The following is a 12,090-nucleotide window of genomic DNA, read 5'->3' as shown; positions in this document are numbered from 1 at the left end:
ACAATTTTATTAACAAATAATTAAAACCAAAAATATATATAGACGTATCAGACATACAATTTTAAAATGAAAGACAACACCCTAGTGCGACGTCAGAGCTAGAGGTATACAGAGTATTACACAAATGTGTGGATATATTGGAGCTAGTATATACACAGGATACCGTATAGTCCTATGAGAGGGCTAATTAACCAAATAATGTCCTGAAATAACCAATACATATATATACAGAAAATGGCTTAGATTCAATCATTATACATGTTACAGCAGTACTGAGAGGGATATAATAAAGTGCATAGTGCTTTCATACCGCAAAATGCATGTGAAAGTACACAGCTATAAATACCAATTAATACAAAAGGACTCCCCACTAATGTGTAATAGTGTATTAAAGCACGCAAAGATACTAAATAATTTTGCCACAAGAGAGAGGGTTACTGAGACCAACCTGCTATCGTAGACGTGGGTGAGAATGAACCCCAACGCGCGTTTCACTTAATTCTTCTTCGGGGGGAGTCATCGATTTTCTTAGTCTTTGGGGTTACAATTTAGACAATTAATGTGATTGCATGCTCTGGCCATATTATCTTTGTTGGGGTATTAGGCTGCCGTCACACTAGCAGTATGTGGTTAGTATTTTACATCAGTATTTGTAAGCCAAAACCAGGAGTGGGTGATAAATGCAGAAGTGGTGCATATTTTTCTATTATACTTTTCCTCTATTTGTTCCACTCCTGGTTTTGGCTTACAAATACTGATGTAAAATACTGACCAAATACTGCTAGTCTGACAGCAGCCTTAATGTGACTACACATCTTGTCTGCATCCCTCCTGGAACATACAGCAATAACTACGACATATTTATATCTTGGGTACTCCCTTTAATTGTTTTTGTATGTATGTTTTTTTGTGTCTATTATAGTGTGTAGGATGTTCAGGCTGCATTAGGGTCCCTAGGGCTACCGACTTTCAGCGGGGGTGCCATCACTGCTACAACTAGGGTGCCAACCTCCGCTGGCAGGTAGGGTGAACTTTAGGGCTGATCTAGGGAGAGATTTATTTTTTCCCCCTATTGACCCTCCATTTTTTCCACCTTTTTAAGATAATCAAGTATTTTTTACCCTTTTAAATACATTAATAAAGGTAAATGTTTAGAGGTATATTTGTGCCAATGTCACCTTTTTGTAAATGTTATTCACTTTACCTATCATTGTTATAATGTTATTGCATGTAGTTGTCTTCCTTATTACCGGTACTTTCACTGACAAGGGTCTTCATTTCGAGCTCCATCAAATTTCAAAATCCCTTTTGTGAATTTTATCTTTCATTCTTATAGGAAATCCTTGTGATAATAACAGTTTATCACTAAATTGTAAAAATGAAGATATCAGGAAGCACTCTAATGGAGAAAACCTCATTACCCTTCATGGACCTCCAGGACTTCACAGTACTTCACTTTCTTATAATCCTCCTAATCCTGAGGAACCCTCTCCTGAGCAATCTCCCATTGTTACCACAATTCCAGGTGACAAAGTGGATACAAGATTTCAGTGTCAAAAGGAATTTACTAAAAGCTCAGATTATCTAACTCTAATCAAACATGAAGGAGAGAAGCCATACTCCTGTTCAGAATGTGGGAAATGCTTTACAGATAAATCAAAATGTGTTACACATGAGAGAATTCACACAGGAGAAAAGCCATTTTCATGTTCAGAATGTGAGCAATCCTTCACAGAAAAAGGGACTCTTATTAAACATCGGAGAATTCACACAGGAGAAAGGCCATTTTCATGTTCAGAATGTGGGACATCCTTCAAACATAACAGTAATCTTATTAGACATCAGAGAATTCACACAGGAGAGAAGCCATTTTCATGTTCAGAATGTGGGAAATCCTTCACATGTAAAGGGAGTCTTATTAGACATCAGAGAATTCATGCAACAGAAAATCCATTTTCATGTTCAGAATGTGGGAAGGCCTTCACGTGTGAAGCGCATCTTATTAGACATCATAGAACTCACACAGGAGAAAAGCCATTTTCATGTTCAAAATGTGAGAAATCCTTCACAGATAAAGCGAGTGTTATTAGACATCAGATAATTCACACAGGAGAAAAGCCATTTTCATGTTCAGAATGTGAAAAATCCTTCACAGAAAAAGAGAGTCTTATTAAACATCAGAGAATTCACACAGGAGAAAACCCATTTTCATGTTCAGAATGTGAGAAATCCTTCACAGATAAACGGAGTCTTATTAGACATCAGAAAATTCACACAGGAGAAAAGCCATTTTCATGTTCAGAATGTGAGAAATCCTTCACATGTAAAGGGAGTCTTATTAGACATCAGAGAATTCATACAGGAGAAAAGCCATTTTCATGTTCAGAATGTGGGAAACCCTTCACAGATAAAGGGAGTCTTAATAGACATCAGAGAATTCATGCAATAGAAAATCCATTTTCATGTTCAGAATGTGGGAAGGCCTTCACGGTTGAAGCTCATCTTATTAGACATCATAGAACTCACACAGGAGAAAACCCATTTTCATGTTCAGAATGTGAGAAATCCTTCACAGATAAACAGAGTCTTATTAGACATCAGAGAATTCACACAGGAGAAAAGCCATTTTCATGTTCAGAATGTGGGAAATCCTTCACAGATAAAGGGAGTCTTATTAGACATCAGAGAATTCATACAGGAGAGAAGCCATATTCATGTTCAAAATGTAGGAAATGTTTTAACCAAAAAACTAGTCTTGTAACACATCTAAGAATTCACACAGGGTAGAAACCGTTTTCATTTTTACAATGTGGAAAATGCTTTACAGAGAGATCACAACTTGTTAAACATCGGAGAACTCACACAGGAGAGAAACCGTATTCATGTCCAGAATTTGGTAAATCTTTTATACATAAATCATGTCTTCTCTGAAGAGAAGTCACACAGGGGATAAGCTATATTCATGTTCAATGTGTGGGAAATCTTTAGTAAATCAAATCTTGTTAGACATGAGTGAAGTCATATAGAGAAAAGCTGTATTCGTATTCAGAATGTGGGAAATGTTTTTGTCATGGTCTCATCTTTACTATGGACTAGGGAGGCTGTGAGTGATGGCTCAACCTCGCAATGGGATCTGATGTATGCTGGGCTGTCAGTGTTGTGAGTGACAGTCTATTCATCCAATCTGATCCTGGGGCAGTCTGGGCTCACAGCATTTTGATCAACAGCCCTGCTGCTCAATCTGGGCTTGCTTCAGGCATTTCCCCAGGTGCCTCTCATCCTTGGTAATTTTCTAGTTATTTAGCTGGCTAGCTGTGAGTAGATCGGTGTCAGCTGTAGCTGAGCTTAGTTTGGTGTGTGCTTAGCTCTCTCTGATTGTGTCTTTCTCTGATCTTGTTGCCAGACGTAGTATTTGTCTTGACTATTCATGTGCATTATCCCTTCTGTTCTTGACGCTCTCTGACTGCAGGTACCTGACTCCGTACTTGGCCTCTGACTGTCTCTTTTTCTTACTCCCTAGTCTTGACGTACCCTCCTGGTATTTGACCCTGGAATGTTGCCTGACCACAACTTTGTCCTGCTGCTCTTTATCTTGTGCCCTCCTGGTATGCTTTGCCCTCCTCTTTATCTTGTGCCCTCCTTGACCTCCGACCTCCTGTCTACCCTTTCTCTTGGCTTGTCCGTCAGTAGTTACTCAGCGTCACACGTTTATCCGTAAATCAAATCTTAATATATAATGACGATGGAAGAAAATCTCGGGTCAAGAAGTGTACAAAAAGAGGTAGATGAGAACAAAAATATATATATTTATTATTCATATTAAAACCAATAAATATATGAAATGAGGTGCCTCATGCCAAAGAGAGATGCAGAACAATACATTGCATAGGCAACAATTATAACAAAACCTACACAATTTTAATATCCATATGTCACGAATCACGGGGGATGTTTTTATCATCCCCGCCACTGACACCAATATGTCATGAACCGGGGTAGTTCGGTTGGCCCCAGTTCTTTTATCAAGGGGATTTATCTATATCCCACTTCCCAGTTCCGGTTTGGAGCTTTCAGCTCTCTGGCACTCCTCTTACCCTCAGGTCAGACAGGGTACTGCACCTAGGATAATTAGTCTCCAGAAAGGTTGCCTTACTATGTACTGCTAATGGGCACACTGCAGCGAGGGCGATATAACTACTCCCACTCAGGCTGGAACAATAATTACCAACGCTGTCCGTCACTACCAGTTTTCCCAACAGCTCAGGACACTTTCCGCTGCCACCAGCTCCTATTCCTGAATTGGTAATGGGTCAGGATCCAACCCAATTAGTAGCGTAATTTACTTCAGAGGACGTGACAGTACGTTATAGAGCAAGGAGAAACAAAGCTAGTAATTTTATATATTTTACTCCAAAAGGTAGGCAGTGTTTACAAATGTATAAGAAGATATTATAAAAGGAGACAAGTATCGTATGTACAGAACGATTACAAATAAAAAGGGATTAAAGTTGAAAAAAACAGTTCTCTCATATCATTTCAGATCATGGCTGACCATGCGGTTGGGGGGAGGAGCAACATCAAAATGCATCAGAAGAGCAGCTTGCAGAGCTGCTGTTAGCTCTTTTCCTGGGCAAAGACTAGCAAAAAATTAGCTCCCCCTCACTTATACCCCCTGGTCGTGACATCACTGAGTGGGCGGAGTTATGGACTCCACTCCTCTTTCCAGAGAGACTCAGAACTTTATTAAAACTCATATTCGTTCTAGCAAAGTGCAATCCCACACTGGTTTTTTGTTTGGCTTTTTTGCTAGGTTCATTAAATGCTAAAACTGAGCTGCAACTTTGATTCTCCAGGTCATTACGAGTTCATAGACACCAAGCATGTCTAGGTTCTCTTTTACCTAAGTGGTGAAAAAAAAATCCAAACTTTGCTAAAAAAAAAATAAAAAAATAAAATTGCGCACTTTTCCGATACCCGTAGCATCTCCATTTTTCGTGATCTGGGGTTGGGTGAGGGCTTATTTTTTTGCGTGCCGAGCTGACATTTTTAATGATGTCATTTTGGTGCAGATACGTTCTTTTGATTGCCCTTTATTACATTTGAATGCGATGTCGAGGCGACCAAAAAAACATAAGTCTAGTGTTTCAAATTTTTTTCTCGCTACGCCATTTAGCGATCAGGTTAATCCTTTTTTTTTATTGATCGATCGGGCGATTCTGAAAGCCGCAATACCAAATATGTGTACATTTGATTTTTTTTTATTGTTTTATTTTGAATGGGCCTAAAGGGGGTGATTTAAACTTTTTTTTTTTTTTTCATATTTTTTTAAACATTTTTTTTATTTTTCCCATGCTTCAATAGTCTCCATGTGAGGCTAGAAGCTGGCACAACACGATGGGCTCTGCTACATAGGAGCGAAGCTCAGATCACTCCTATGTAGAAGAATTGCTGCATTACTATGAGCACCACAGGGTGGCGCTCACAGCAATCCAGCATCAACAACCATAGAGGTATTCAATAGACCTCTGGATGTCATGCTGACGCATCGCTGACCCCCGATCACGTGACGGGGGTCAGCGATGCGCGCATTTCCGGCCCTATCGCCAGAAGCGCTAGTTAAATGCCGCTGTCAGCGGCATTTATCTAGTTAATAGCGGCTGGTGAATCGCGATTACACCCACCGCTATTGCGGGCACATGTCAGCTATTCAAAACAGCTGACATGTCCCGGCTTTGATGGGGGCTTACCTCCGGAGCCCGCATCAAAGCAGGGGATCTGACCTCGGACGTACTATCCCGTCCGAGGTCAGAAAGGGGTTAAGTTGTAATCCATTCCTACATTTCTGATAGGCGCTGCGCTTAGAAAACGCACTGGGTGATGGCCTGGCCGATGCAGAGGCCAAAAATGTATTTGTCCTGCTTCCAGACCTTAAGCTACGCGATTATATACCAGTTTAAGAGAACATAGGGAATGCCCCCCGACCATACTCTTACACAAAGCGGAGTAGGCCTGCTCCCAGCACACTGGTTTCACATTACAGCTGGATTGTCAGCAGGGGGAAAGCTGGGAGGAAGGGGGGTCAGAAAAGCCCACAGCGTGTGTGTCTGTACTCAGCTCTTGGATGTAGCAGAGCTCAGTGTGCGTGATAATAGACAATCAAATACATCATATTCCTGACACCATAGTACCAGTGTGCTGGATGCACGTGAATCAAGATAACGAAGTGCAGTTTATGATTATTAGTGCCTAGAGTGGATCCCAATAATGTCAATAGCTATAAATACAAGTTTAACCCCTTAGTGACAGAGCCAATTTGGTACTTAATGACCGAGCCAATTTTTACAATTCTGACCACTGTCACTTTAAGAGGTTATAACTCTGGAATGCTTTATCGGATCCCGCTGATTCTGAGATTGTTTTTTCGTGACATATTGTACTTCAAGTTAGTGGTAACATTTCTTCGATAGTACTTGCGATTATTTATGAAAAATACGGAAATATGGCGAAAAATTTTTAAAATTTTGTAATTTTCAAACTTTGTATTTTTATGCCCTTAAATCAGAGAGATATGTCACGAAAAATAGTTAATAAATAACATTTTCCACATGTCTACTTTACATCAGCACAATTTTGGAAACAAAATTTTTTTTCGTTAGGGAGTTATAAGGGTTAAAAGTTGACCAGCAATTTCTCATTTTTACAACACCATGTTTTTTTAGGGACCACATCACCTTTGAAGTCATTTTGAGGGGTCTATATGATAGAAAATAACCAAGTGTGACACCATTCTAAAAACTGCGCCCCTCAAGCTGCTCAAAACCACATTCAAGAAGTTTATTAACCCTTTACGTGCTTCACAGGAACTGAAACAATGTGAAAGAAAAAAATGAACATTTAACTTTTTTTGCAAACATTTTACTTCAGAACCATTTTTTTTAATTTTCACAAGTGTAAAAACAGAAATTTAACCCCAAATTTTGTTGTGCAATTTCTCCTGAGTACACCGATACCCCATATGTGGAGGTAAACCACTGTTTGGGCGCACCGCAGAGCTTGGAAGTGAAGGAGCACCGTTTGACTTTTTCAGTGCAGAATTGGCTGGAATTGAGATCGGACGCCATGTCACGTTTGGAGACCCCCCTGATGTGCCTAAACAGTGGAAACCCCCCACAAGTGACACCATTTTGGAAACTAGACCCCTTAAGGAACTTATCTAGATGTGTGGTGAGCACTTTAAACCCCCAAGTGCTTCACAGAAGTTTATGACGTAGAGCCGTGAAAATAAAAAATCGCATTTGTTTACACAAAAATGATCTTTTCGCCCACAAATTCTTATTTTCACAAGGGTAACAGGAGAAATTAGACCACAAAAGTTGTTGTGCAATTTCTCCTGAGTACGTCGATACCCCATATGTGGGGGTAAACCACTGTTTGGACGCACTGCAGAGGTTGGAAGAGAAGGAGTGCCGTTTTACTTTTTCAATGTAGAATTGGCTGGAATTGAGATCGGACGTCATGTCGCGTTTGGAGAGCCCCTGATGTGCCTAAACAGTGGAAACCCCCCACAAGTGACACCATTTTGGAAACTAGACCCCTTAAGGAACTTATCTAGATGTGTGGTGAGCACTTTGGACCCCCAAGTGCTTCACAGAAGTTTATAACGTAGAGCCGTGAAAATAAAAAATCGCATTTTTTCTACAAAAATGATCTTTTTGCCCCCAAATTTTTATTTTCACAAGGGTAACAGGAGAAATTAGACCACAAAAGTTGTTGTGCAATTTCTCCTGAGTACGTCGATACCCCATATGTGGGGGTAAACCACTGTTTGGGCGCACTGCAGAGCTTGGAAGAGAAGGAGTGTCGTTTTACTTTTTCAACGTAGAATTGGCTGGAATTGAGATCGGACGCCATGTCACGTTTGGAGAGCCCCTGATGTGCCTAAACAGTGGAAACCCCCACAAGTGACACCATTTTGGAAACTAGACCCCTTAAGGAACTTACCTTGATGTGTGGTGAGCTCTTTAAACCCCCAGGTGCTTCACAGAAGTTTATAACGTAGAGCCATGAAAATAAAAAAATCGAATTTTTTCTACAAAAATCATCTTTTTGCCTCCAAATTTATATTTTACCAAGGGTAACAGGAGAAAATGGACCCCAGAGGTTGTTGTACAATTTGTCCTGAGTACGCCGACACCCCATTTGTGGGAGTAAACCACTGTTTGGGCGCATTGCTGAGCTCGGAAGCAAAGGAGCGCCATTTGACTTTTCAATGCAAAATTTACTGGAATTGAGATCGGACGCCATGTCGCGTTTGGAGAGCCCCTGATGTGCCTAAACAGTAGAAACCCCCCACAAGTGACCCCATTTTGGAAACTAGACCCCCCATGGAACTTCTCTAGATGTGTGGTGAGAACTTTGAATGCCCAAGTGTTTCACAGAAGTTTATAATGCAGAGTCGTGAAAATAAAAAATATTTTTTTTTCCACAAAAAAAGATTTTTTTAGCCCCCAAGTTTTTATTTTCACAAGGGTAACAAGAGAAATTGGACCCCAAAAGTTGTTGTCCAATTTGTCCTGAGTATGCTGGTACCCCATATGTGGGGGTATACCACTGTTTGGGCGCATGGCTGAGCTCGGAAGGGAAGGAGTGCCGTTTTGGAATGCAGACTTTGATAGAATTGTCTGCGGGCGTTATGTTGCGTTTGCAGACCCCTAATGTACCTAAACAGTAGAAACCCCCACAAGTGACCCCATTTTGGAAACTAGACCCCCCAAGGGACTTATCTAGATATGTGGTGAGAACTTTGAATGCCCAAGTGCTTCACAGAAATTTATAATGCAGAGTAGTGAAAATAAAAAATATTTTTTTTCCACAAAAAAGATTTTAAGCCCCCAAGTTTTTATTTTCACAAGGGTAACAGGAGAAATTGGACCCCAAAAGTTGTTGTCCAATTTATCCCGAGTACGCTGATGCCCCATATGTGGGGGTAAACCACTGTTTGGGCGCACGGCAGAGCTCAGAAGGGAGGGAGCACCATTTGACTTTTTTAGCACAAAATTGGCTGTCGTGTTTGGAGACCCCCTGATGTACTTAAACAGTGGAAACCCCCCAATTCTAACTCCAACCCTAACCCCAACACACCCCTAACCCTAATCTCAACCCGACCCATAATCCTAATCACAACCCTAACGATAATCACAACCCTAACCCCAAAACAGCCCTAATCTCAACCTTAACCATAACCCTAATCAAAACCCTAAATCCAACACACCCCTAATCCTAATCTCAACCCTAACCTCAAACCTAACCCTAATCCCAATACACCCCTAATCCCAACCCTAACCCTAATTCCAACCCTAATCCCAAACTTAACCCTAATACCAACCCTAATACCAACCCTAACCCTAATCCCAACTCTAACCCTAACTTTAGCCCCAACCCTAACTTTAGCCCCAACCCTAATGTTAGCCCCTAACCCTAACTTTAGCCCTAACCCTAAATTTAGCCCCAACCCTAAATTTAACCCTAGCCCTATCTTTAGCCCCAACCCTAACCCTAGCCCTAAGGCTACTTTCACACTTGTGTCGTGTGGCATCCGTCGCAATCCGTCGTTTTGGACAAAAAACGGATCCTGCAAATGTGCCCACAGGATGCTTTTTTGCCCATAGACTTGTATTGCCGATGGATGGCCACACGTTGCGTCCATCGAGCACTGGATCCGTTGTGTTTTGGCGGACCGTCGTCACAAAAAAAGTCCAATGTAACCTTTTTTTTGTACGTCGTGTCCGCCATTTCCACGCATGCGTGGCCGTATCTCTGCCCCCTCCTCCCCAGGACATAGACTGGGCAGCGGATGCGTTGAAAAACTGCATCCGCTGCCCACGTTGTGCACAATTTTCACAACGTACGTCGGACCGACGCAAGTGTGAAAGAAGCCTAAGGCTACTTTCACACTAGCGTCGTACTCGGCCCCTCGCAGTGTGTCGGGCCGACGTACCGACGCTAGCGTTGTAAGCGCCACACAACGGGTGCAGCGGATGCTGTTATTCAACGCATCCGCTGCCCCATTGTGAGGTGCGGGGAGGCGGGGGCGGAGTTCTGGCCGCGCATGCGCGGTCGGAAATGGCGGACGTTGCACAAAAAAAGTTACATGTAGCGTTTTTTTTGTGCCGACGGTCCGCCAAAGCACGACGCAACCGTCGCACGACGGATGCGACGTGTGGCAATCCGTCGCAATGCGTCGCTAATGCAAGTCAATGGAGAAAAAAGTATCCTGCAAGCACTTTTGCAGGATGCGTTTTTTCTCCAAAACGACGCATTGCGACGGAAGCCAAAAAACGCTAGTGTGAAAGTAGCCTAACCCTAGCCCTAACCCTAAATTTAGCCCCAACCCTAAATTTAACCCTAACCCTAATTTTAGCCCCAACTTGTCTCTCCTGCCGGCCGGCAGATGGCAGCAGATGGCGGGCGCACTGCACATGCGCCTGCCATTTTCTTTCCCGAGGAAGAAGCCGGCCGGCAGGAGGAGACGCAGGAGGACCCAGGGACACAGGTGAGTATGATAGGGTCCCCGAATCCCCCTATTTCTCTGTCCTCTGATGTGCGATCACATCAGAGGACAGAGAATTACAGATCGCTTTTTTTTTTTTTTTTTTGCGGTCTCCGGTAAAGTTAAATACCGGCGATCGCAAAACAGGGGTCGGTAAAAACCGACCCCGATCATGTTCTTTGGGGTCTCGGCTACCCCCGGCAGCCGAGACCCCAAAGATCTTCCGGGCGGCGGGAGCACTGCGCATGCGCCCGCCATTTTTTCCCCGGAAAAAGATGGCGGCGCCCATCGGGAGCCACGAGGAGCACCGGGGGAGATAGGTGAGTATTGGGGGGGGGTATCGGGGACCCTATTTCTCTCCTCTGATGTGCGATCACATCGGAGGACAGAGAAATTAAATGGCAAATCGCGGTTTGTTTTTTTTGGGTGCGACCGCCGATAAACGGTTAATTACCGGCGATCGCAACTCGGGGGTAGGTAAAACCCCCCCGAATCATGTTCTCTGGGGTCTCGGCTACCCTCGGTAACCGAGACCCCAGAGAAAATCCGACTCTGGGGGGCGCTATTCACTTTTTCCACAGCGCCGTTAATTAACGGCGCTGTGGATTAAGTACCCTTAGCGGCCGCCGTTAAAAGGCGTATCGGCGGTCGTTAAGGGGTTAAAAGAATTCGTTTTATCTGGAAGGGTATCCACAGGTAACGAAAGCCTTGCATCCCTCCACCCCAAAAAGCATTTCGCTCTGCTTTTTCCGGGGGCATCAGTATGGTCATTGGTCATTATGTATTAATTTTTGATGATGTTACCCTCCGATTGGTTTGGGCTTTCTTTATAGAGTTCTGATTAATTTTATACAAATTAGATTGTGAGCCCCATTGGGGACAGCGATGATTATGCCTGTAAAGCGCTGCGGAATAAGATGGCGCTATATAAGAAAAGCATAGTAATAAATCAAATCTTGAGACATGAGGGAAGTCACACAGGAAAGAAACTGCAATTATGTTCACTGTGCCTTATAAATTTTAATATACCTTGTTAAGCATAAATGAGTACACCCACTGTAATAAGTTAAATTTTAACCCCTTTACCCCCAAGGGTGGTTTGCACGTTAATGACCGGGCCAATTTTTACAATTCTGACGACTGTTCCTTTATGAGGTTATAACTCTGGAACGCTTATTGTTTTCTCGTGAAATATTGTACTTCATGATAGTGGTAAAATTTCTTTGATATTACCTGCGTTTATTTGTGAAAAAAATGGAAATTTGGCGAAAATGTTGAAAATTTCGCAATTTTCCAACTTTGATTTTTTATGCATTTAAATCACAGAGCTGTCACACAAAATACTTAATAAGTAACATTTCCCACATGTCTACTTTACATCAGCACAATTTTGGAACCAAAAAATTTTTCGTTAGGGAGTTATAACCAGCAACTTCTCATTTTTACAACACCATTTTCTTTTAGGGACCACATCTCATTTGAATTCATTTTTAGGGGTCTATATGATAGAAAATAACAAAGTGTGACACCATTCTAAAAAC

At 42.2% G+C, this 12,090-nt stretch overlaps 1 pseudogene across 1 annotated transcript in view; it reads left to right on the top strand.

Moving 5' to 3' along the window:
* Positions 1-7,270, top strand: part of LOC143793557 (uncharacterized) — a 48,223-nt pseudogene extending 40,953 nt beyond the window's left edge. Inside the window, exon 2 of the transcript XR_013220150.1 lies at positions 1,337-7,270. The product of XR_013220150.1 is annotated as an uncharacterized LOC143793557 (transcript). The remainder of the gene's footprint in view (positions 1-1,336) is intronic.
* Positions 7,271-12,090: the final 4,820 nt, after the last annotated feature.

The sequence above is a fragment of the Ranitomeya variabilis genome, chromosome 1 (assembly GCF_051348905.1).
Source record: "Ranitomeya variabilis isolate aRanVar5 chromosome 1, aRanVar5.hap1, whole genome shotgun sequence".
Taxonomy (NCBI): Eukaryota; Metazoa; Chordata; class Amphibia; order Anura; family Dendrobatidae; genus Ranitomeya; species Ranitomeya variabilis.
The sequence above is the reverse complement of the archived record's forward strand: the minus strand, read 5'-3'. Positions and strand labels throughout refer to the sequence as shown.